Raw genomic sequence first — 25,078 nt, forward strand, 5'->3', positions numbered from 1 at the left:
TTCAGTAATAACAGCTACTTTAAAAAATCAAACATTAGTAAATATATGGGAAAGATATAGGAGTAGGAAAAGAGACAAATGATAGGGAAAAAAAAAGAAATATTTTTTAGCATGGTTGTGAACTACCTGGATCTTCTGCTGTATTAAGATTTTTTAAATGAAAAACAGAAGAGCTAAGGAAGAATCGAAACAGAAAGGATGGCATACACACATGTTCACAGGACAAATGCAGACATATGTTTATTTGATCCTGGGGTTGTAATCATGAGCTAGACACATGATTTAGTGGGAGAGACAATTACAGTGACACACAGAATCACCGCATGGGGGGCACACATAGAACAACAGAGCAACAGAGGGAAAGGATAATAAACACCCAAGAACAAACACACACACACACACACACACACACACACACACACACACCACACACAGTGAAGCTGCATATAAAAGACAGATACACACATCTAGGGGAGAGACAACATAACTCATACTCCACTGACACATTTTACCTGGAAGTTGCTGTTACAATTTTGTTATATAGATGGTTTGGATTCTAACTTCATTTGGGAGCATAGATGATCTTGAAATCTTGATTTTTTGACAAAGTACAAATTAAGCCCTCTGAAGAAAGCTAAGTTTAAAGGGAACAAAAAGGACATTTCAAATGGAGTAATATCCCCATCTTGTGGTGTTTCAGAATATTGACTCTGCTTTTTAATGGCATTTTGAGTTTACATAATTCTAGGTAAACTATAGCTAACTTGATTATTCTTGGGAACAGGGGACAGTAATTACAGAGGAAATTGAATCTGCAGTTTCTCAACCTACTAAAATTTTCATCAAAGTTAAACAATTTTAATGGAAGAGTTACACTAGTAAACAGTAGGTCCTAATTATTTAACAGTTGGCGGTTCAGTATTTGCTTTAACTTTACTGGGCTCAGAGCAAGAACCAAGAAGTGATCCACATTTGAATTTACCTTTTCTTAAATTTATTGCCTAGAGGTTTCATTTTTTAATATTACAAGATCACTTGTTGTTTTCTTGCACTTTATGACATAATAAAAAGTGAGAAACACTACCACCACCATCAACAATGTTTACTTTGCTGCATGCCCTTCCCTCAGGTTGGGACCCTTCTGGTTACCTGTAATATGGGATGAAGTCTTTGAAAACTCATACTTAGGAATGTAAGTGTATTCTCCATTCTGTATTATTTGACATTTTTATTGTTGATTTTGTTCTTTGGCATATGAGGTTTTATTTTTTTAAATTAATCCATGATTTAGTAGCATTCACTGAAATGACTCTGATGTGCCAAAACTGTGTAACCAGGAATATAAAAGTAGGGAAGGTGAGATACAGCCCCTACCCATTAGATGCTTATAGTCTAGTTGGGGACATAAACATACACACAAGAATCACACTAAAAAATAAGGTGATGTCGAGGGGGATCAAAAAGGTGGAGTAAGAGGGGAGGATATGGAGCTCACCTCCTCCCATAAACACACCAATAATACATCTACATGTGGAACAATCTCATGGAAAACTAACTGCAAACTGGCAGAACTATACAACCAAGGCTACAAGAAAGATGCTCACATAATCAGGCAGGATGAGAAAAAAATTGGATTGGGACTTGTGCCCCTGGGAGCGGACTAAGAAGAAAAAGAAGGCTGTACAGGGGCAGACATTTGCCCTGGGGAGTGAGTGGGTTGAGCCACAGACTGGGTATCCCAGTTTTGGGGTCCTTTGTAGAGGAGACAAGACACACTTGGCTGCTTGGAGATCTGCTGAAACAAATAGAAAGGCTGGAGAAGACTCCACTCACAAGCATGCACGGGTGCTGGCTTTCCGCTAGACAGGGTGCAGAGAGGTCTGCCTTAGCTGATGCCACCTTAGCACACTCCCAAATCTGAGGTGAGTGAACACTCCGGCCCTGCTCAATCTACGGCACAGCTTGGCACCAGATCTAGGGTGGCCAGCACATGGGAAAAGACTCAAACTTGGGCTGCAGTGGCAGCCTGTGGGCCTGGGAGGAGGTCCAGGTGGGGCAGCGGTGGCCACTGTTGGTCCTTACACAAACAGCGGCCCAGAAGCAGCCCACTTCTGACAGCAGCACAGTCACTTCAATTCCTGCAACTGCCCTGAACCACAGTCCCAGCCCACTGAAAGCTCCAGTCCATCCACTCACACCACAACATTGTACTAGATGTGGGATGACCACATCAGGGAAAAGATGAAACCTTGGGCTGTGTCTGAAAGGAGTCATAGACACCTACACAGGCAGCACGTTGGAGCTCTGTAAGCACACGAGCCTCAGTTACTTAAGCACTGCCCTTCTTTGGGGCAAAGGCCGCAGTGGAGGGAGAAAGAAAATCACACTCTTTTTTTTTTTTTTTTTTTAACATCTTTATTGGGGTATAATTACTTTACAATGGTGTGTTAGTTTCTGCTTTATAACAAAGTGAATCAGTTATACATATACATATATTCCCATATCTCTTCCCTCTTGTGTCTCCCTCCCTCCCACCCTCCCTATCCCACCCCTCCAGGTGGTCACAAAGCAAGAAGCTGATCTCCCTGTGCTATGTGGCTGCTTCCCACTAGCTATCTACCTTACGTTTGGTAGTGTATATATGTCCATGCCTCTCTCTCGCTTTGTCACAGCTCACCCATCCCCCTCCCCATATCCTCAAGTCCATTCTCTAGTAGATCTGTGTCTTTATTCCTGTCTTACCCTTAGGTTCTTCATGACATTTTTTTTTAAATTCCATATATGTTAGCATGTGGTATTTGTCTTTTTTCTTTCTGACTTACTTTACTCTGTATGACAGACTCTAGGTCTATCCACCTCGTTACAAATAGCTCAATTTCATTTCTTTTTATGGCTGAGTAATATTCCATTGTATATATGTGCCACATCTTCTTTATCCATTCATCTGAAGATGGGCACTTAGGTTGTTTCCATCTCCGGGCTATTGTAAATAGAGCTGCAATGAAAATTTTGGTACATGACTCTTTTTGAATTTTAGTTTTCTCAGGGTATATGCCCAGTAGTGGGATTGCTGGGTCATATGGTAGTTCTATTTGTAGTGTTTTAAGGAACCTCCATACTGTTCTCCATAGTGGCTGTACCAATTCACATTCCCACCAGCAGTACAAGAGTGTTCCCTTTTCTCCACACCCTCTCCAGCACTTATTGTTTCTAGATTTTTTGATGATGGCCATTCTGACTGGTGTGAGATGATATCTCATTGTAGTTTTGATTTGTATTTCTCTAATGATTAATGATGTTGAGCATTCTTTCATGTGTTTGTTGGCAGTCTGTATATAATTTTTGGAGAAATGTCTATTTAGGTCAGAAAATCACACTTTTAATGGTAAAAGAGCCTGCTTGAGTCCAAACTTCAGGGCTTCTGCTCCAGCAACTTGGGAGCAGACCCCGCCCCTGACAGGGCCACTGAGCAGAAAGGAAGCCCTGCCTCACACTCAGTGCAGGCTTTAGCTAATACAACACCAGCCACACCCTCTATCAAGGTGATAGTGGCCAATACACCATAAGGAAAGATGTGGCTGGCATTAATATCCAATGCAGCCCTTGCACTGAAGACATTTGGCATTCACAGTCTATATAGGGATGCTCCCACATAACAGCCCTTCAAGACCACAATAGATACCTGTTTCACCTGAATTCCTAGAGACAGAGAAAGTGAAAATGAAAAGGCAGAGGAACTACTCCCAATTGAAAGAGCAAGACAAAGCCCCTGAAAAAATAATGAAACAGAGATAGTTTGTCAGACATGGAGTTCAAAGAGTTGGTAATAAAAATGCTAACCAAAGAGGGAAGACAGCAGAAGCAAGAAGAGCTACAATCCTGCAGCCTGTAGAACAGGAACCACAATCACAGAAAGTTAGACAAAATGAAACAACAGAGGAATATGTCCCAGGTGAAGGAACAAGATAAAACCCCAGAAAAACAACTAAGTAAAGTGGAGATATGCAACCTTCCAGAAAAAGAATTCAGAATAATGACAGCGAAGATGATCCAGGATCTTGGAAAAAGAATGGAGTCAAGGATTGAGAAGATGCAAGCAATGTTTAGCAAAGATGTAGAAGAACTAAAGAACAAACAGGTGAACAATACAATAACTGAAATGGAAAATACACCAGAAGGCGTCAATAGCAGAATAACAGGTAAGTGAGGCAGAAGAATGGATAAGTGACCTGGAAGACAGTATGGTGGAAATCACTGCCACAGAACAGAATAAAGAAAAAAATTTTGAAAAGAAATGAAGACAGTCTAAGAGGCCTGCGGGACAACATTAAATGCACCAACATTTGCATTATAGGGGTCCCAGAAGGAGAAGAGAGAGAGAAAGGACCTGAGAAAATACTTGAAGAGAGAATTATTGAAAGCTTCCCTGACATGGGAAAGTACCGGAGAGTCCCAGGGAGGATAAACCCAAGGAGGAACATGCTGAGACACTTACTAATCAAATTGACAAAAATTAAAGACAAAGAAAAAATAGTAAAAGCAACAAGGGAAAAACAACAAATAACGTATAAAGGAATCCCCATAAGGTTATCAGCTGATTTCTCAGCAGAAACTCTGCAGACCAGAAGGGACTGGCATGATATATTTAAAGTGATGAAAGGGGAGAACCTACAATCAAGAATACTCTACCAGCAAGTTTCTCATTCAGATATGACGGAGAAATCAAAAGCTTTACAAACAAGCAAAAGCTAAAAGAATTCAGCACCACCAGACCAGCTTTGCCAAAATTATTAAAGGAACTTCTCTAGGCAGGAAAGAGACCAGCAACTTAAAACAAACTTGTACATATATAGACTGCTATATCAAAACCTCTTGGGAACAGCAAACCCCAAAACTACAATAGTTACACACAATAAAGAAAAAGCAACCCACTCACAATGAAGAAAAAGCAACCCAAACACAATGCTAAAGATGGTCATCAAACTACAAGAGAAGAGAACAAGAGAGGAAGGGAAGAAAAAAGACCTATAAAACAAACCCAAAACAATTAAGAAAATGGCAATAGGAACATACACATTGATAATTAACTTAAATGTAAATGGATTAAATTCTCCAACCAAAAGACGTAGACTGGCTGAATGATACAAAAACAAGACTCATATATACGCTGTCTACAAGAGACTCACTTCAGACCTAGGGACACATACAGACTGAAAGTGAGGGGATGGAAAAAGGCATTCCATGCAAATGGAAATCAAAAGAAAGCTGGAGTAGCAATACTCATATCAGACAAAATAGACTTTAAATGCTGTTATAAGAGACAAAGAAGGACACTACATAATGATCAAGGGATCAATCCAAGAGGAAGATATAACAATTGTAAATATGTATGCACACATCATAGGAGCACCTCAATATATTAGGCAAATACTAACAGCCATAAAGGGAGAAATCAGCAGTAACACAATAATAGTGGGGGACTTTAACACCCCACTTTCATCGATGGACAGATCATCCAGATAGAAAATTAATAAGGAAAAACTGGCCTTAAATGACACATTAGACCAAATGGACTTAACTGATATTTATACAGCATTCCATCCAAAAGCAGCAAAATACACATTCTTTTCATGTGCACATGGAACATTTTCCAGGATTGACCAAATGCTGGGCCACAAAGTGGGACTCAGAAAATTTAAGAAAATTGAAATCATATCTAGTATCTTTTCCGACCAAAATGCTATAAGATTAGAAATAAACTATAAAAAACACAAACACATGGAGGCTAAACAATATGCTACTAAACAACAAATGGATCATTGAAGAAATCAAAGAGGAAATAAAAAATACCTAGAGACAAATGAAAATGAAAGTACAATGATCCAAAACTTATGGGATGCATCAAAAGCAGTTCTAAGAGGGAAGTTTATAGCAATACAATTTTACCTCAGGAAACAAGAAACACCTCAAATAAACAACCTAAACTTACACCTAAAGCAACTAGGGAAAGAAGAACAAACAAAACCTAAAGTTAGTAGAAGGAAATAAATCATAAAGATCAGAGTAGATATAAATGAAATAGAGATGAAGAAAACAATAGCAAAACTCAATGAAACTAAAAGCCAGTTCTTTGAAATGGTAAACAAAATTGATAAACCTTTAGACAGACTCATGAAAAAAAAAAAAGGGAGAGAACTCAAACCAATAAAATTAGAAATGAAAAAGGGGAAGTTACAACTGACACTGCAGAAATACAAAGGATCATAAGAGACTACTACAAATAACTGTATGCCAATAAGATGGACAACCTGGAAGAAATGGACAAATTTTTGGAAAGGTACAATCTCTCAAGACTGAACCAGGAAGAAATAGAAAATATGAACAGAAAAATCACAAGTACTGAAATTGAAACTGTGATTAAAAACTGCCACCATATGAAAGTCCAGGAGCAGATGCCTTTACAGATGAATTCTATCAAACATTTATGGAAGAGTTAACAATTACCCTTCTAAAACTGTTGCAAAAAAATGTAGAGGAAGGAAAACTCACGAACTCATTCTATGAGGCCACCACCACCCTGATACCCAAACCAGACTACCACAATAAAGAAAATTACAGGCTAAAATCACTGATGAACATAGATGCAAAAGTCCTCAACAAAACACTAGCAATCTGAATCCAACAATACATTAGAAAGGTCATACACCATGATCAACTGGGATTTATCCCAGGGATGCAAGGATTTTTCAATATCTGCAAATCAATTGTATAATAAACCACATAACAAACTGAAGAATAAAAACCATATGATCATCTCAATAGATGCAGAAAAAGATTTTGAAAAAATTCAACATCCAATTATGTTAAGAAATCTCCAAAAGTGGGCATAGAGAGAACATACCTCAACATAATAAATGTATGTTCATATATTACAAACCTACAGGTAACATCATACTCAATGGTGAAAATCTGAAACCATTTCCTCTAAGATCAGGAAGAAACAAGGATGTCCACTCTCGCCACTTTTATTCAACATAGTTTTGGAAGTCCTAGCTATGGCAATCAGAGAAGAAAAAGAAATAAAAGGAATCCCAATTGGAAAAAAGGAAGTAAAACTGTCATTGTTTGCAGATGACATGATACTATACATAGAAAACCCTAAAGACACTACCAGAAAACTACTAGAGCCCATCAATGAATTTGGTAATGTTGCAGGTTACAAAATTAATACACAGAAACCTGTTGCATTTCTATACACTAAAAATGAAAGACCAGAAAGAAAAATTCAAGAGACAATTCCATTTACCACCACAGCGAAAAGAATAAAATACCTAGGAATAAACATACCTAAGGAGACAAAAGCTCTGTGCTCTGAAAACTATAAGATGCTGACGAAAGAAATTGAAAACAACAAAAACAAATGGAAAGATATACCATGTTCTTGGATTGGAAGAACCAAAATTGTCAAAATGACTATATTACCCAAGGCAATCTACAGATTCAGAACAATCTCTATCAAATTACCAATGACAATTTTCACAGAACTAGGACAAAAAAACTTAAAATGTGGAGACACAAAAGATGCTGACTAGCAAAAGCAACCTTGAGAAAGAAAATCAGAGTTGGAAGAATCAGACTCCCTGACTTCAGACTATACTACAAAGCTACAATAATCAAGACAGTATGGTACTGGCACAAAAACAGAAATATAGATCAATGGAACAAAATAGAAAGCCCAGAAATAAAACCACACACCTATGGTCCATTAATCTGTGACAAAGGAGGCAAGATTATACGATGGAGGAAAGACAGTCTCCTCAATAAATGGTGCTAGGAAAACTGGACAGCTACATGCAAAAAAAAAAAAATGAAATTAGAACATTCTTTAACACCATACACAAAAATAAACTCAAAATGGATTAAAGACCTAAATGTGAGACCAGACACTAAAACTTTTAGAGGAAAACATAAGCAGAACAGTCCCTGACATAAATTAGAGCAATATCCTTCTTGATCCATCTCCCAGAGTAATGGAAATAAAAACAAAAATAAACAAATGGGACCTAATTAAACTCAAAATCTTTTGCACAGAAAAGGAAACCATAGATAAGACAAAAAGACAACACACAGAATGGGAGAAAATATTTGCAAATGATGTGACCAACAAAGGATTAGTCTCAAAAATTTACAAATAGCTCATGTGGCTTAATATCATCAAAACAAACAACCAAGTCAAAAAATGGGCAGAAAACCTAAATAGACATTTCTCCAAAGAAGACATACAGATGGCCAAGAGGCACATGAAAAGATGTTCAACGTCACTCTAATCATTAGAGAAATGCAAATCAAAACTACAAGATATCACCTCACACCAGTCAGAATGGCTAGCATCAAAAAATCTAGGGCTTCCCTGGTGGCGCAGTGGTTGAGAGTCTGCCTGCTGATGCAGGGGACATTGGTTCATGCCCCGGTCCAGGAAGATCCCACATACCATGGAGTGGCTGGGCCTGTGTGCCATGGCCGCTGAGCCTGCGTGTCCAGAGTCTGTGCTCCACAACGGGAGAGGTCACAGCAGTGAGAGGCCCGCATACCACCAAAAAAAAAAAAAAAAAAAAAAAAAAGTCTACAAACAATAAATGCTGGAGAAGGTGTGGAGAAAAGGAAATCCTCCTAAGCTGTTGGTGGGAATGTAAATTGGTACAGCCACTGTGGAGAACATTATGGAAGTTCCTTAAAAAAATAAAAATAGAGCTACCATATGATCCTGCCTTCCTATTCCTGGGAATACATCTGGAGAAGAACATGGTCTGAAAGGATACATGCACTCCAATATTCATTGCAGCACTCTTTACAATAAGCAAGACATGGAAGCAGCCTAAAAGTCCATGGACAGAGGAATGGATAAAGAGGATGTGTTACATATATACAATGGAATATTACCCAGCCATCAGAAAGAATGAAATAATGCCATTTGCAGGAACATTATGGACCTAGAGATTGTCATACTGAGTGAAGTAAGTCAGACAGAGAAAGGGAAATACCATATGATATTGCTTATATATGGAATCTAAAAACAAGATACAAATGAGCTTATTTACCAAACAGAAACAGACTCACAGACTTAGAGAATGAACTTATTGTTACCAGGGGGGAAGGGGGGTGAGAGATAGGGAGTTTGGGATTGACATGTACACACTGCTATATTTAAAATGGATAACCAACAAGGAGCTACTGTATAGCGCAGGGAACTCTGCTCAATATTATGTAACAACCTAAATGGGAAAAGAACTTGAAAAAGAATAGATACATGTATACGTATAACTGAATCACTTTGCTGTACACCTGAAACTAGCACAACATTGTTAATCAACTGTACTCCAATATAAAATAAAAAGTTAAAAAATGCTAACTGAATTAAGAAAGAGAATTGATCTAAGCAAAGACTATTTTAACAAGGAACTAGAAACTATAAAGAAGACCCAATCAAAAATAGATAGTTCAATTTTTGAGAACAAAAGCACTCCAGAAGAAGTGAATAGCTGACTAAATGACACAGAAGAATGCATAAGTGATCTGGAAGACAGAATAATGGAAATCACCCAGTCAGAACAACAGATAGAAAGACAAATGAAAAAAAAAGGAAAACAATGTACGAGATCTATGGGATAATATAAAATGTGCTAATTTACATATTGTAGGGGTTCCTGAAGGAGAAGAGACAGAGAATGAGATTGAAAATGTGTTTGAAGAAATTATGGCTGAAAACTTCCTAAACCTATAGAAGGAAACAGATATCCAGGTACAGGAAACACAGGGGGTCCCAAAAAAGGTGAACCTAAATGGACCCACACCAAAACACATCATAATTAAAATGGCAAAAGTTAAAGAGACACTGCTAAAGACAACAATTGAAAAACAAAGAGTCATATATAAGGGAACCCCCATAATGCTATCAGCTGATTTATCTGAAGAAATTTTGCAGTCAAGAAGGGAGTGGCATGATATATTCAAAGTGCTAAAAGGGAAAATCTTGCTAAATAGGACATTCTACCCAGCAAGATTATCATTTCAAATAGAAGGAGAGATAAAGAATTTCTCAGACAAGCAAAAACTAAAAGACTGCAGCAACACTAAACCTATCCTAAAAGAAAATTTGAAGGGTCTTCTTTAAATGGAAAAGAAGTAATGGTTGAAGATCGCTTAAATAAGTCAATACATAGATTAAAAAACAAAACAATTGTAAAAGCAACTATAACTACAATAAACAGTAAAGGGATAAGCATGAAAATGTAGAATATGACATCAAAATCACAAAATGTGGGGAAGGGGAATAAAAAATGTAGAGCTTTTTAAATGTGTTTGAACTTAAAGAAGTTTATCAGTTTAAAGAAGTAGATAAAATTATGGGTCAACATATATGAAACCCTTAGTAACTAAACATCAAAAACCTACAATAGATACACAAAAGTAAAAAAGAAAGGATCTCAAGCACACTACAAAAGAAAATCATCAAACCATAATGGGAAAAACAAAAAGAAGATGAAATGAAGAAAGAAGAACTACAAAAATGGAAGAACAAGGAACAAAATGGCAATAAGTACAAACCTATCAATAATTGCTGTAAGTGTCAATGATCTAAATGCTCTGATCAAAAAACTTAGAGTGGAGGATTGGATAAAAAATAAGACCCATCTATATGCTGCCTACAAGAGACTCACTTCAGGGCTAAAGACATACAAAGACTGAAATTTAAGGAATGGAAAAAGATATCAAAATCATTAATCATCAGGGAAATGTAAATCAAAACAACAATAAAATATCACCCCACACCTGTTAGAATGGCTATTGTAAAAAACAACAACAAATGATTAATGTTGGCAAGGATGTGGAGAAAAGGGAGACCTCATGCACTACTGGTGGGAATATAAATTGGTGCAGCCACTATGGAAAACAGTATGGCGTTTCCTTAAAAAAACAGAAAATAGAACTACCATATGATCCAGCAATCCACCTCATGCACTACTGGTGGGAATATAAATTGGTGCAGCCACTATGGAAAACAGTATGGAGTTTCCTTAAAAAAACAGAAAATAGAACTACCATATGATCCAGCAATCCACTTTGGGATATATACCTGAAAAAAATGAAAACACTAATTTGAAAAGATACATGTTCCCCAATGTTCATAGCAGCATGATTTACAATAGCCGAGGCCCCATCAATAGATGATTGGATTAAGAAGATGTGAGATATATATATATATATATATATATATATATATATATATGAATATTACTCAGCCATAAAAAAGAATGAAATACTGTTGTTTGCAACAATGTGGATGGATCTAGAGAATATTATGCTTAGTGAAAAAGTCAGACAGAGAAAGACAAATACTATATGACATCACTTATATGTAGAATCTAAAAAACAATAAAAATGATTGTATATGCAAAACAGAAACAGACACACAGATATAGAGAACAAACTTGTGGTTACCAAAGGGGAGAGGCAAGGGAGAGGGACAAATTAGGGGTATGGGATTAACAGATATAAATTACTATATATATCCATTTTATATAAATGGAAAAGCAACAAAGGTATACTGTGTAGCTCAGGGAATTATGTTGTTTTTTTTTTTTACATCTTTATTGGAGTATAATTGCTTTACAATGGTGTGTTAGTTTCTGCTTTATAACAAAGTGAATCAGTTATACATATACATATGTTCCCATATCTCTTCCCTCTTGCGTCTCCCTCCCTCCCACCCTCCCTATTCCACCCCTCTAGGTGGTCACAAAGCACCAAGCTGATCTCCCTGTGCTATGCGGCTGCTTCCCACTAGCTATCTATTTTACTTTTGGTAGTGTATATATGTCCATGCCACTCTCTCACTTTGTCACAGCTTACCCTTCCTCTTCCCCATATCCTCAAGTCCATTCTCTAGTAGGTCTGTGAATAAAGCAGACAGGTCTGCTTTATTCCTGTCTTTCCCGTAGGTTCTTCATGGCATTTTTTTCCCCTTAAATTCCATATATATGTGTGAGCATACGGTATTTGTCTTTCTCTTTCTGACTTACTTCACTCTGTATGACAGACTCTAGGTCCATCCACCTCATTACAAATAGCTCAATTTCGTTTCTTTTTATGGCTGAGTAATATTCCATTGTATATATGTGCCACATCTTTATCCATTCATCCGATGATCAGCACTTAGGTTGCTTCCATCTCCTGGCTATTGTAAATAGAGCTGCAATGAACATTTTGGTACATGACTCTTTTTGAATTATGTTTTTCTCAGGGTATATGCCCAGTGGTGGGATTGCTGGGTCATATGGTAGTTCTATTTGTAGTTTTTTAAGGAACCTCCATACTGTTCTCCATAGTGGTTGTACCAATTCAGATTCCCACCAGCAGTGCAAGAGTGTTCCCTTTTCTCCACAACCTCTCCAGCATTTATTGTTTCTAGATTTTTTGATGATGGCCATTCTGACTGGTATGAGATGATATCTCATTGTAGTTTTGATTTGCATTTCTCTAATGATTAATGATGTTGAGCATTCTTTCATGTGTTTGTTAACAGTCTGTATATCTTCTTTGGAGAAATGTCTATTTAGGTCTTCTGCCCATTTTTGGATTGGATTGTTTGTTCTTTTGCTATTGAGCTACATGAGCTGCTTGTAAATTTTGGAGATTAATCCTTTGTAAGTTGCTTCATTTGCAAATATTTTCTCCCATTCTGAGGGATGTCTTTTGGTCTTCTTTAGGGTTTCCTTTGCTGTGCAAAAGCTTTGAAGTTTCATTAGGTCCCAGTTTGTTTTTATTTCCATTTCTCTAGGAGGTGGGTCAAAAAGGATCTTGCTGTGATTTATGTCACAGAGTGTTCTGCCTATGTTTTCCTCTAAGAGTTTGATAGTTTCTGGCCTTACATTTAGGTCTTTAATCCATTTTGAGCTTATTTTTGTGTATGGGGTTAGGGAGTGATCTAATCTCTTACTTTGACATGTACCTGTCCTGTTTTCCCAACACCACTTATTGAAGAGGCTGTCCTTTCTCCACTGTACATTCCTGCCTCCTTTATCAAAGATAAGGTGACCATAGGTGCGTGAGTTTATCTCTGGACTTTCTATCCTATTCCACTGATCTATATTTCTGTTTTTGTGCCAGTACCATACTGTCCTGATTACTGTAGCTTTGTAGTATAGTCTGAGGTCAGGGAGCCTGATTCCTCCAGCTCTGTTTTTAGTTCTCAAGATTGCTTTGGCTATTCAGGGTCTTTTGTGTTTCCATACAAATTGTGAAATATTTTGTTCTACTTCTGTGAAAAATGCCAGTGGTAGTTTGATAGGGATTGCACTGAATCTGTAGATTGCTTTGGGTAGTACAGTCATTTTCACAATATTGATTCTTCTAATCCAAGAACATGGTATATCTCTCCATCTATTTGTATCATCTTTAATTTCTTTCATCAGTGTCTTATAATTTTCTGCATACAGGTCTTTTGTCTTCTTAGGTAGGTTTATTCCTAGATATTTTATTCTTTTTGTTGCAATGGTAAATGGGAGTGTTTTCTTGATTTCACTTTCAGGTTTTTCATCATTAGTGTATAGGAATGCCAGAGATTTCTGTGCATTAATTTTGTATCCTGCTACTTTACCAAATTCATTCATTAGCTCTAATAGTTTTCTGGTAGCATCTTTAGGATTCTCTATGTATAGTATCATGTCATCTGCAAACAGTGACAGCTTTACGTCTTCTTTTCTAATTTGGATTCTGTGTATTTCCGTTTCTTCTCTGATTGCTGTGGCTAAAACTTCCAAAACTATTTTGAATAATAGTGGTGAGAGTGGGTAACCTTGTCTTGTTCCTGATCTTAGTGGAAATGCTTTCATTGTTTCACCATTGAGGACGATGTTGGCTGTGGGTTTGTCATATATTGCCTTTATTATGTTGAGGAAAGTTCCCTGTATGCCTACTTTCTGCAGGGTTTTTTATCATAAATAGGTGTTGAATTTTGTCAAAAGCTTTCCCTGCATCCATTGAGATGACCGTATGGTTTTTCTCCTTCAATTTGTCAATATGGTGTATCATGTTGATTGATTTGCGTATATTGAAGAATCCTTGCATTCCTGGAATAAACCCCACTTGATCATGGTGTATGATCCTTTTAATGTGCTGTTGGATTCTTTTTGCTAGTAGTATGTTGAGGATTTTTGCATCTATGTTCATCAGTGATATTGGCCTGTAGTTTTCTTTCTTTGTGACATCCTTGTCTGGTTTTGGTATCAGGGTGATGGTGGCCTCGTAGAAGGAGTTGGGGAGTGTTCCTACCTCTGCTATATTTTGGAAAAGTTTTAGAAGGATAGGTGTTAGCTCTTCTCTAAATGTTTGATAGAATTCGCCTGTGAAGCCATCTGGTCCTGGGCTTTTGTTTGTTGGAAGATTTTTAATCACAGTTTCAATATCAGTGCTTGTGATTGGTCTGTTTGTATTTTCTATTTCTTCCTGATTCAGTCTTGGCAGTTGTGCATTTCTAAGAATTTGTCCATTTCTTCCAGGTTTTCCATTTTATTGGTATAGAGTTGCTTGTAGTAATCTTTCATGATCTTTTGTATTTCTGCATTGTCAGTTTTTACTTCTCCTTTTTCATTTCTAATTCTGTTGATTTGAGTCTTCTCCCTTTTTTTCTTGATGAGTCTGGCTAATGGTTTATCAATTTTGTTTATCTTCTCAAAGAACCAGCTTTTAGTTTTATTGATCTTTGCTATCATTTCCTTCATTTCTTTTTCATTTATTTCTGATCTGATCTTTATGATTTCTTTCCATCTGCTAACTTTGGGTTTTTTTTGTTCTTCTTTCTCTAATTGCTTTAGGTGCAAGTTTAGGGTTGTTTATTCGAGATGTTTGCTGTTTCTTAAGGTAGGATTGTATGGCTATAAACTTCCCTCTTAGAACTGCTTTTGCTGCATCCCATCACAAGATGGACTTAATTGATATTTATAGGACATTGCATCCAAAAGCAACAGAATACACACTTTTCTCAAGTGCTTATGGAACATTCTCCAGGATAGATCATATCTTGGGTCACAAATCAAACCTAGGTAAATTTAAGAAAATTGAAATTTTCCGACCACATCGCTATGAGACTAGATATCAATTACAGGAAAAGATCTGTAAAAAATATAAACACACGGAGGCTAAACAATACACTACTTAATAAGGAAGTGATCACTGAAGAAATCAAAGAGGAAATAAAAAAATACCTAGAAACATATGACAGTGGAGACATGATGACCCAAAACCTATGGGATGAACAGTATTTTAGAGATGTCAGGTATTTAGGCGAAAAATACTGAAGGGATGAATGCAGGTGAGGAAGGACCATAAAACAGAACTAAACTAATTTATCGATGATCAATCATGACTGAACTATTAAAATACTACACATGATGGAGTAATGTTAAAAATGGAGATAATTGTCCTTTCTTTTTACTGTTTGGGAAAGTGATGGTCAAGGAAATAATCTTTTGCTTCTGTATGTATGTTACTTGAGCTTCAGTGGGATGTAGTTGTGGTGAGATTGCCCCATGGGGTCATCTCTGGACCTACTACTATGAGCACCAAGTGGTATTTGTCCTGAAGGAGGTGGATTTTCCTACTGCAAATTATCTGGAATAGGAAATGAAGATGAAGAGGTAGGCCTCATTGTTGGTTAAAGAAGGAGCTCCTACCTTTATGATTGTCCTCTTGAACCTAGTCTAGATATTCTTGTGGGCACTTCCAATGGTGGTTGGAAGTTTTCTTTGCCACAAGAAGTCAGCCTAGGAGCTACACATGGAGGCTCCCTGCAAAAGCCCCATAAGAATAATACAGGAAGCCTGGATTCATGTAAACTAGCCAAAGGTAAGGTGATTTTTTTATTTTAAATGTTATAAATTCCCTTTACTTATTCCTGTCTTCAGGAAAGTTCAGATGCAGAACCTGGCTTGGGTTCTGATAAAGAGAATTAATCATGTCTGTATCCATGTTTATAAAGGAATGGAGACAACAGTGATTCTACTTGAATGTCTCCTCCAGAAAAGTCTGATTTAATTGGCCTGGAGCACCAGAATTTTTAAAAGTACTTCAGGCGACTCTAATGTACAGCCAATTTGAGAACTGCTTCTTTAGAGGCTAGTGTGGGAGTGGAGGCAGCAGCAGTGTTACTGAACCAGGTTCATTTACCAACGCACAGCAAGCCAAACACAGAGACGCCAAAGTTTACAGCTGAGGAAGAGTTTACTCACAAGACAGCCAAGCACGGGAAAGGGAGGACAATTCTCAGATCTTCCCCCACGAAACTGAGGGGGTTGGGGTATTTATGGGCTAAGCAAGGTGGTCTTAGGCTTCAGGAAAGATGATTGGAGGCAGGGAAGAGGTAAGGTAATTGGTGTTTTGAGCAGGTGCATCTGGATGACATGTTTTCGTGTGTTCAAAATGGAGATGCTTACATGATCTAAGGGTGGAGTTTTCCAGTCCTAGGAGCAACAGGCCATTCATCAGACACCTGCAAGTCCCAGTTTTAGGGTTGGTGGTCCCAACTGGCCATAGCTCACTCACACTGGGCAGAAGCTGACTCCAAGTTCCTGTAAAACAACTGGTCTGCATGAAGCTGGGAAGGCAGTTTGCAAGAAAGGGAGTTTTACCAAGCTGCTCCCTTATCTGTTGATTGTAAGACAAGTTCAAGAATTTTTGTTACTTATAGGCTCCTGTTAACTGGTTGGAACATGGTTTCAGCAGCAGCTCTGAGATGATTCAATAGTTACCTCATTGTTGGCAGCAGAGCCCTGAGTCCAGGGAATCCATTGTTAGAAGGATAATAGCAGTCCAGACTTACACAAGAGCAAAAGCCAGGCATTGACAGGAGTCTGCAAATGCTGTGCTTCTTGGTGTAGGGCATTTCAAGGAGAGGGGACCTGAGATTTTGCTACTATGCAAGTAAGACCTATTGTGATCTTGGCCTTTCAGGTTATGTAATAGGCAAGAACGAATCTGACTCCATATTGGATCTGTTTCTTTTACTTTAACCTTTGCATTCTATTGCTTTTGCTACAAGTTAATCACTATAAAGAGATATTGCCTATAGCTTAAAGTATACATAATGGCCCGTCTCTGGGGACCCTGCCTCCCATGCCTGAGGTTAAGCTAAAATACCTTTGTTTAGCTCACAGGGAAACATCCTGACCAGGCCCATCTGTGAATGGCTGCAGGAAAGAAGAAATTAACACATCTCTTCAGGAGTCTGGCTGGAACCAGAAAACATTTGCAACAACTTATCACCTTTTTTACTTTATCTCCTCACCTCCCCCTCATTGTTCTATAAAAGAAACTAGCATCCAAAACCCAGGCAAAATGGTTCTTCAGGACACTAGTCCCCCATCTTTTTGGTCTGCTGGCTTTCTGAATAAAGTTGCTATACCTTGCCCCAACAGCTCATTTCTCAATTTATTGGCATGTTGTGCAGTGAGCAGTATGAGCTTGGACTTGGTAACAGTTACATAACAATTCCTATGAAGAATAGCCTTCAGATGGAAATATTTAAGTTCAGGAAGTTTGAAGTCACATGTCAGAAGTATTTATAATTATATTTGATAGCTATTAAAGATATTTCCCATATTTATAATGTATGAATAAGAAAGATACAAAAGTCTGAGAACATTTCCAGATAAAAGGATAGTAAAGAGATGTAACAATGAAACATATGAGCTAATGGACTGAAAAACAAATTGCTATAAAAGCTATCATTGGGACAATTGATGAGATTTGAATATGCAAAGTGGATTAGATAATAGTGTATAGATAATAGTGTTGTATTCCTGTTAAGTTTCTTGATTATTGTTCATTACATTCTAGTTCTGAAAGAAAATGTCCTCATTCTTAGTAAAGGCACATAAGAGTATTTAGAAGTAGGGGGCACATTGTCTCCAACTTAAGCTCATATGGTTTAAATAAATGTCATATACATACAAATATATATATAGGGAGAATGAAAAAGCAAATGGGGCAAAATGTGGCAGTTGATGAATGTGAATAATTGGTATACAAGAATTCATTTTACTATTCTTGTAACTTTTCTATAAATTTGAAATTATATTTTTAAAAAGTTACCAAAAGAAAAAAGAATCAACATGAGAAGAATCCAAGAGAATTTGAGGCAAAGAAAACATCCTTGAGATGGGAATGAGCTTGATATGTTATAAGAGCTAAGAGATACCCACAATGGCTGGAGTGTGTTGATAAGGTCATAGGATGTCAAGTGATGAGGAAGTTGATGAGGAAATAGAAGCTAGATCATGCAGTTCTCAAAGGCCATGCTAAGGGGTTTGGCTTTAATTCTAATGGGAAGTCACTATAAAGCTCTGAGCAGGGATTAACAGGATACACTTTACAGATGATTCCAGGGAATGATTCTGACTGGAGCTGCTTAAGCTTCACATCAGCTTCTGAATAACTTAATCACTGTATCTACAGAAAGGAGGGAAACAAATAGGTAGGCTTCTTTGGGCCTCTTGCCAGATGAATGAGGATGAGGAAAAAATCCACATGGACCCTATGGGATAGCCAAAAACATAACTGTCACAGCCCACACCTTGTCATGCCTGGGCTGCCTAGCACACCACAGGTCCTGACCCCCACAGCCAATATTCATTTCACTCTCACAGTTCTAGAAGCATCCCAAATCACATTACAAATTATCCCATATTGAAGACCAAGAACAATAGCAAAATCCCACACCTAAACCCTCTTTAAAGGGAGATAACCCACCCAGTCTCTCTATTCTGTTCCACGTCCAGCATTTTGGGTGTTATTTATTTCACCGGTCAAGTTTGATTGTGGCTCTTCTTGATCCTGCAATTGAGGCTAAATGACAAATTTAATATTGGAAGGGAAATGGAAAGTTGTTCGGCAACTTAGATACAGAGGCTTGCTCCTCCTCCCCTAGAAGGAATGGCTGTGCCTGGACACACAGTAACAGAGAGCCCCTTCTCGCACCTGCAGCAGCTACTACTTACAGGTAATGAGGTGATGGCAGCTGGCATTCTCAGACAACTCCTCCCAGCTGTGTTTGCATTTATACTCAGACTCTTTGGTGCCTAAATCCTTTCTATTTATATCCCTTAACCCAACCTTATCATGACTGCATTTTAAGGGAGTCAAGAGTCAGGATCCTGTAATAGGGAAGAACAAATCTGACTCCATATTAGATCTGTTTCTTTTACTTTAAACTTTGTATTCTATTGCTTTTGCTTTAAGAATGTTGCTTACAGACTAAAATATATAGGATAGTCCATTTTCAAGCCTCTGACTTTTAAGGGTGTAACACTTTTCCATTCACAAAGAGATAAAAAGCTGCGGAGCGGAGAATAACATTTCTCTTGTTGGAGGTTTACAGGAACATCATGATCTGACCTACATGGACAGTTGCAAGAACAAAGGATTCTGGCACCAAGAAGTTTGCATCAACTGACCACACCCACCCCCTTTTTAGTATAAAAGAAGCCTGAATTCTCACTTTGATAAAATGGTTCTCTAGGACATTAGTCCACCATCTTCTCAGATTTCCGGCTTTCTGAATAAAATCGTTATACCTTGCCCCAACACCTCGTTTCCTGATTTACTGGCCTGTTGTGTGGCGAGCAGAATGAGTTTGGACTCAGTAACAATCCATTCCCTGCAGACAGGAACCTGTGGTGTGTCAAGGAGTATGCTGAGCTGATTTTTGCAGACTTCTCTTTGTGATGATGAGAGGAAGCAGGTTCTAGGCCTCTTAATTCTAATTCTTGATTTCTATGTCTTTCCAGTAAATCCAGTTCCTTATAGTCTTACACATGACACTGTGGAATTTGTCCTCACCCACCTTTAACTATAATTTAAAAATTCCTATTTCATAGAAGGAAATGAATACAATGAAGTTGCTGTCCTGTTATATGTATTACATCTTCTAGATAGATATCTAAAAGATCTCTCTGCTCTGCTAGAAGGCTGATTTCCTCCAGGGGACAGACTAATTTTTTCAGGTTCTTGCTAGCAGTGTCTCCCTGGTTCATCATCATCAATGACTACCTTTGAGAGTGGCATAGATGAGGATTCCCCTTCTGAGGTATAAAGACCTCTCTATATTTTTTTCTCCCGGCATACAGTCCTCTTCTGATCACAGAACATGACCTCTCTAAAGGAGACAAATGTATCTTGGGTATAACTGCACACCTTGTAACCAAGCAGGACTCTATAGGGCCTTCCTGGGACAGGCTACCCCCCACAATGTCCTCCACCTGCCTCTTGTTAGTAGAAAAGCTTTAGTCTCCCAGGCTTCCCCTAAGTCACAAAAGGCTGCCTCAAGAATTAAATATTGAAAGAATGTGAACGCGTAGTAACAAAAAAATAGCAGTTGGGCCAGGAGAGCAAGGAAAAATTTGAACAGTAAATCAGCCACATGGCTGTCACAGAGTCTTTAATTCCTCCCTGAAGGACATAGATAATAGTGTCTGATTCACATTCTGGAGTTGTTTCACAGATACTAATACCCCCACCAGATAGAAGAAGATAACTTCATGATGACCATGAGCACGTAGCCCCCAGATTGGCTAGAGCCTGAGGATTGATGATACTACCCCCTGTGACATCACCCTATTACCTCACCCTCAACCAATCAGAGAATTGTGCACGAGCTGATCACACACACCCTGTGATTCTCTCCCTCACCTTGTCTATAAAAATTCTTCCCTGAAATCCATTGGAGAATTTGGGATCTTTTGAGCATTAGCCAACTATACTCCTTGCTTGGCACCTGCAATAAATGCTACAGTTTACTTCACCATAACCTGGCGTCAGTAGATTGGCTTTATTGTGCATGGGGGAGTGTCCCCAAGTTTGGTTTGGTAACAGTCTTAGCCTACCACATTTCCCCACCCTTTCTATTCCCGGCTACAGAGATGGGCATGTGCTCCTAAACCAGGGCTGTCAGACTCCTCCTCAGAACCTCTTCAGAAGTTTTGCAGATATTCTCATACAACAGGAGCTGTTAGGCTGGTAGTTTGCCAGGAGCGGGGTGCTGGGGACCCCTATGCCTGCTCCATGGAGAGAGTCTGAGGGACAGAGCTCAGGCTCTGCATCTAGCTGCGCCTCAAGCTAGTGTAACCTCTGGATTGTTCAGCTAAGTGGCCTAAAAATGCCTTTTTATTGCTTAAATGATTGTCACTTGCAGTCAACAGTCCACCTAATTTCATCAGTGCTTCACTGCTTTAGCTGAACGCTTTGTTTGCTGGCAAGTTTATAAAAGAGTGGGAATTGCTTTAGGAGTTGAGCCATCACAGGACCTTTTCAGCCAGATTTGGGTTTTCCCTGGCAATTAAACTCCATTAACACCTTGGCTGGTGGGTTAGATTCTGAGGAGCCTCATTAGCTTATAGCAAATGCCAGAAATCTTGTTCAATCATGATCCCAGAATCTGGACTCTGCTTTTGAGGTTTCTGTTTCTTAGCAACAGGAGTCATCTCTCCCTAAAGCTCTAGGCCTCAGTTGAATCCTTTTGTTTTTGTCCCTGCCTTTAAAACAATAAGACGTAAGGGGACATAGAGGTTTTATTTATATGAGTATTATTTTAATAATATTTTGTATTAAATATGAAAGGAGAGGATTTTTTCCTTTCATGTTAGTAAAGTCTCTATTAGTAAAAACTTTAAAAATTTTGAGTATATTAAATAATACTTTTAGTATATATACATTGGTTTAGCTATTCTATGAAAGCCAACAATTTATAGTTGAAATGCTTTGAATTTTTAAAAACCCTTGATTCTGACTAAAATTCTCTAATCAGACATTAAAATTTCTTTTACATTTATTAACCATGATGTTATATTTTTTACACCCTTTTACCTTTGAGTTCTGAAGAGGCTTTTAAAATATTTCAGTGTATAAATGGATTGTATATAGAAATGTAGAGATTGTTGATAATATGATTTAATAATTACTTATTTTTATTTTATTTTTTTAACATCTTTATTGGGGTATAATTGCTTTACAATGGTGTGTTAGTTTCTGCTTTATAACAAAGTGAATCAGCTATACATATACATATATCTCCTATCTCCTCCCTCTTGGGTCTCCCTCCCATGGTATGAACTTCATTAGGAAGGAAGAAAAATGGGGCAATAGTTTGAATAAACAAGATCAATTAGAGATAAACTATTGAGAAATAGACTAATTTATTCACAGATGGTTTCATATTAATTAAATTGTAACATACTTACTAAAATCATTTTCAGAAATGCTTTCTTTGCTAGTTGATTCTGTATAAATTTCATAGTGAAACTTAGGTAATATGATTAGTATTTAGCAGCAACAGAAGTAAGACAGCTTGCTTTAAGAAATACCAAAATATGAAATATAAATATCTGATAGAGGAAAAAAATGTAAGAAAGAATCCAGGTGAGGAAGGATTTTTTTCAATCAATTAATCACATCTTAAATAGTTCTACTAGTGATTTATTTTCCAAAATGTGCTTTTAGCAATTGTATTAGTTTTCTATCTCTGTGTAACAAATTACCATAAGTTCAGCTGCTGAAAGTAACCTCCATTTATCAGTTCACAGTTCTGTGGGTCAAAAGTCTGGTATGTCGTGGTGGCATCCTTTGCTCTGGGTCTCACAGGTTGAAATCAGAGTGCTGGCAAGGTTGGGTTACTTTTTGGAGGATCTGGGTATGAACTCAGGTTGTTGGAAGACTTGTTCCTTGTGGTTATAGGACTGAGGTCCTGTTTTCTTTCTTCTTTTTAAAAATATTTATTTATTTATTTGGCTGAGGATTTAGTTGTGGCACGCCAGGTCTAGTTCCCTGACCAGGGATGAAACCTGGGCCCCCTGATTGGGAGTGGGGAGTCTTAACCATCGGACCATCAGGGAAGTCCCTGAGGTCCTGTTTTCTTTATTGGCTATCAGCTGAGGATTGCTCTCAGCACCTAGATGCCACCCGTATTCCTTGCCACTCGGCTTCCTCCATCTTCAAAGTGAGCAACAAAGAATCTCTGTTGTACTGAACCGCCTCATACTTTGAATTTCTTTCACCAGGAGGGACAAGTTCCTTTTAGGGCCTAGGTCAGACCCACTGAAGGCCCACTGAAGATAATTTCCGTCTTAAGGTCAACTGATTTGGGACTTTTTTTTATATCTATATAATCCTCCACAGCAGCATCAGATTAGTGTTTGATTGTATCACTGGGAGGAAGTTTGTATACACCAGGGGTGGGAATTTTTGGGAACCATTTCAGAATTCTGCCTATTAAAGCTGTGAAATGGGGCTTCCCTTGTGGCGCAGTGGTTGAGAGTCTGCCTGCCAATGCAGGGGACACGGGTTTGTGCCCCGGTCCCACATGCCGTGGAGCGGCTGGGCCCGTGAGCCATGGCCGCTGAGCCTGCGCATCCGGAACATGTGCTCCGCAGCGGGAGAGGCCACAGCAGTGAGAGGCCTGCATACCGCAGGGAAAAAAAAAAAAAAAGCTGTGAAATGCACCATGCTTAGATTTTTAAAAGTCCACATAAAAATATGATGCCTAATCCAAAATGACAGATTACTTAGAAGACTTGAAAGCTGTTTTAAGAGGGAGTTAGACCCCTCTAATTCAAATTCTGGTGTTTTCCTGGTCTCCTAGGCTGTCAAACCCCAAACGCAAAGTAACGACAGTAATCTGTGTGGACTTCAGTTCCTTTCCCACCAAGACACAAGCCTTGGGGTCCTCCTTCCAGCAAGACAGTCCTTGTAATATCATCTTCATGTTGCAATTTCTCCTGTCAGCCATCAGCATTGCAGGCACGGTGCACTTTGGATGTTTATGAAAGGGAAATTTGGGAACCTATAAGCACATGCCTAGACTGGAGAAGGGGAGGGCGCTCACCTGTGTCTTCTGACCTCACATATGGCTTTGTCTCCTCCCAGGGAAATGCCAGTCATAGGATAGCAGCATTCCTGTAAGCCCCCTTTCATCGCCATGTCCTCCTCCTCAGAGGCAGAAAGGCAGTCCTTAAGGCCCAGCTATATTCTGAATCAATTCCCTTTATCTCTCCTGAGGCTAAGCTGCAAAAACACTGCTCATATACTGCCAGCTACTTTATCTCTTTTTCTCATTTCAAACTTCAATATATTCTTTTAAAAAAGAATCCTACCAAAACCTTCCCCAAAGCCAAATGGCATAAGTAGCTGTGCTTCCTGGACCACAGTGTTCTAGTGAAGTTTCATGATGTTGTCCTCTATCATTAAGGAAGTGTTAAATCACGTGCCATACACTGCTTAAAAAATAAGGTAGAGTGTAAAACTGCCATATTTCTACTTAGCTGTCATCCCAGTATAGAATCACCTTGTGCCCAGAGATTCATTCATTTTAGAATCAAGCTCATTAGTTGCCACTGCTTTATTATGGGTTTTCTGCCTCAGTGGTGAGTTAGGGACTGCTGCATTTTAGAGGTTACCCTGATTCGCCCTTGGTGTATCAGCTCCAGCTATTAGTCCCTGAGTCACCAGATCTCAAGTCAATAAAGTGTGCCTTAACCAGCAAAGCTGTATGGGGAGTGGTTATTTGTGAGGGTTCCAGTGCCAGATGTTCTGGCTTCGAATCCCAGTTCATCTGCTTACTAACTAAAATCATTTAATGTTTCTGTGCTTTAGTTTCTTATCTTACTAGCGGGACTCTTAGTATGACTGGTGGGTAATAAGTGTTTACTATGTTAGATATTATTTTATGTACCCCAACCTCCTGCATTGAAGGCTAAGCCTGTTGACATACTTCTTGTCCTTTGGCTCAAGAACTGGCAGCACGTGGTTCATAGATAAGGCTTCTCTTACTTTCAAAGTATGTCCAGAATCTAGCCACCTCTCCTCCTCATCACCACCACCACCATAATCACCACCACCACCATCACCATCATCACCACAACCATCATCACCACCACCACTACCACCACCACCATCACCACCACCACCATCACCATCATCACCACCACCATCACCACCACGACCATCACCACCACCACCTTCACCACCACCATCA

This window comes from Aethalodelphis obliquidens, unplaced genomic scaffold (genome assembly GCF_003676395.1).
Source record: "Aethalodelphis obliquidens isolate GAN/ISIS:26980383/991018 unplaced genomic scaffold, ASM367639v1 scaffold60, whole genome shotgun sequence".
Lineage (NCBI taxonomy): Eukaryota > Metazoa > Chordata > Mammalia > Artiodactyla > Delphinidae > Aethalodelphis > Aethalodelphis obliquidens.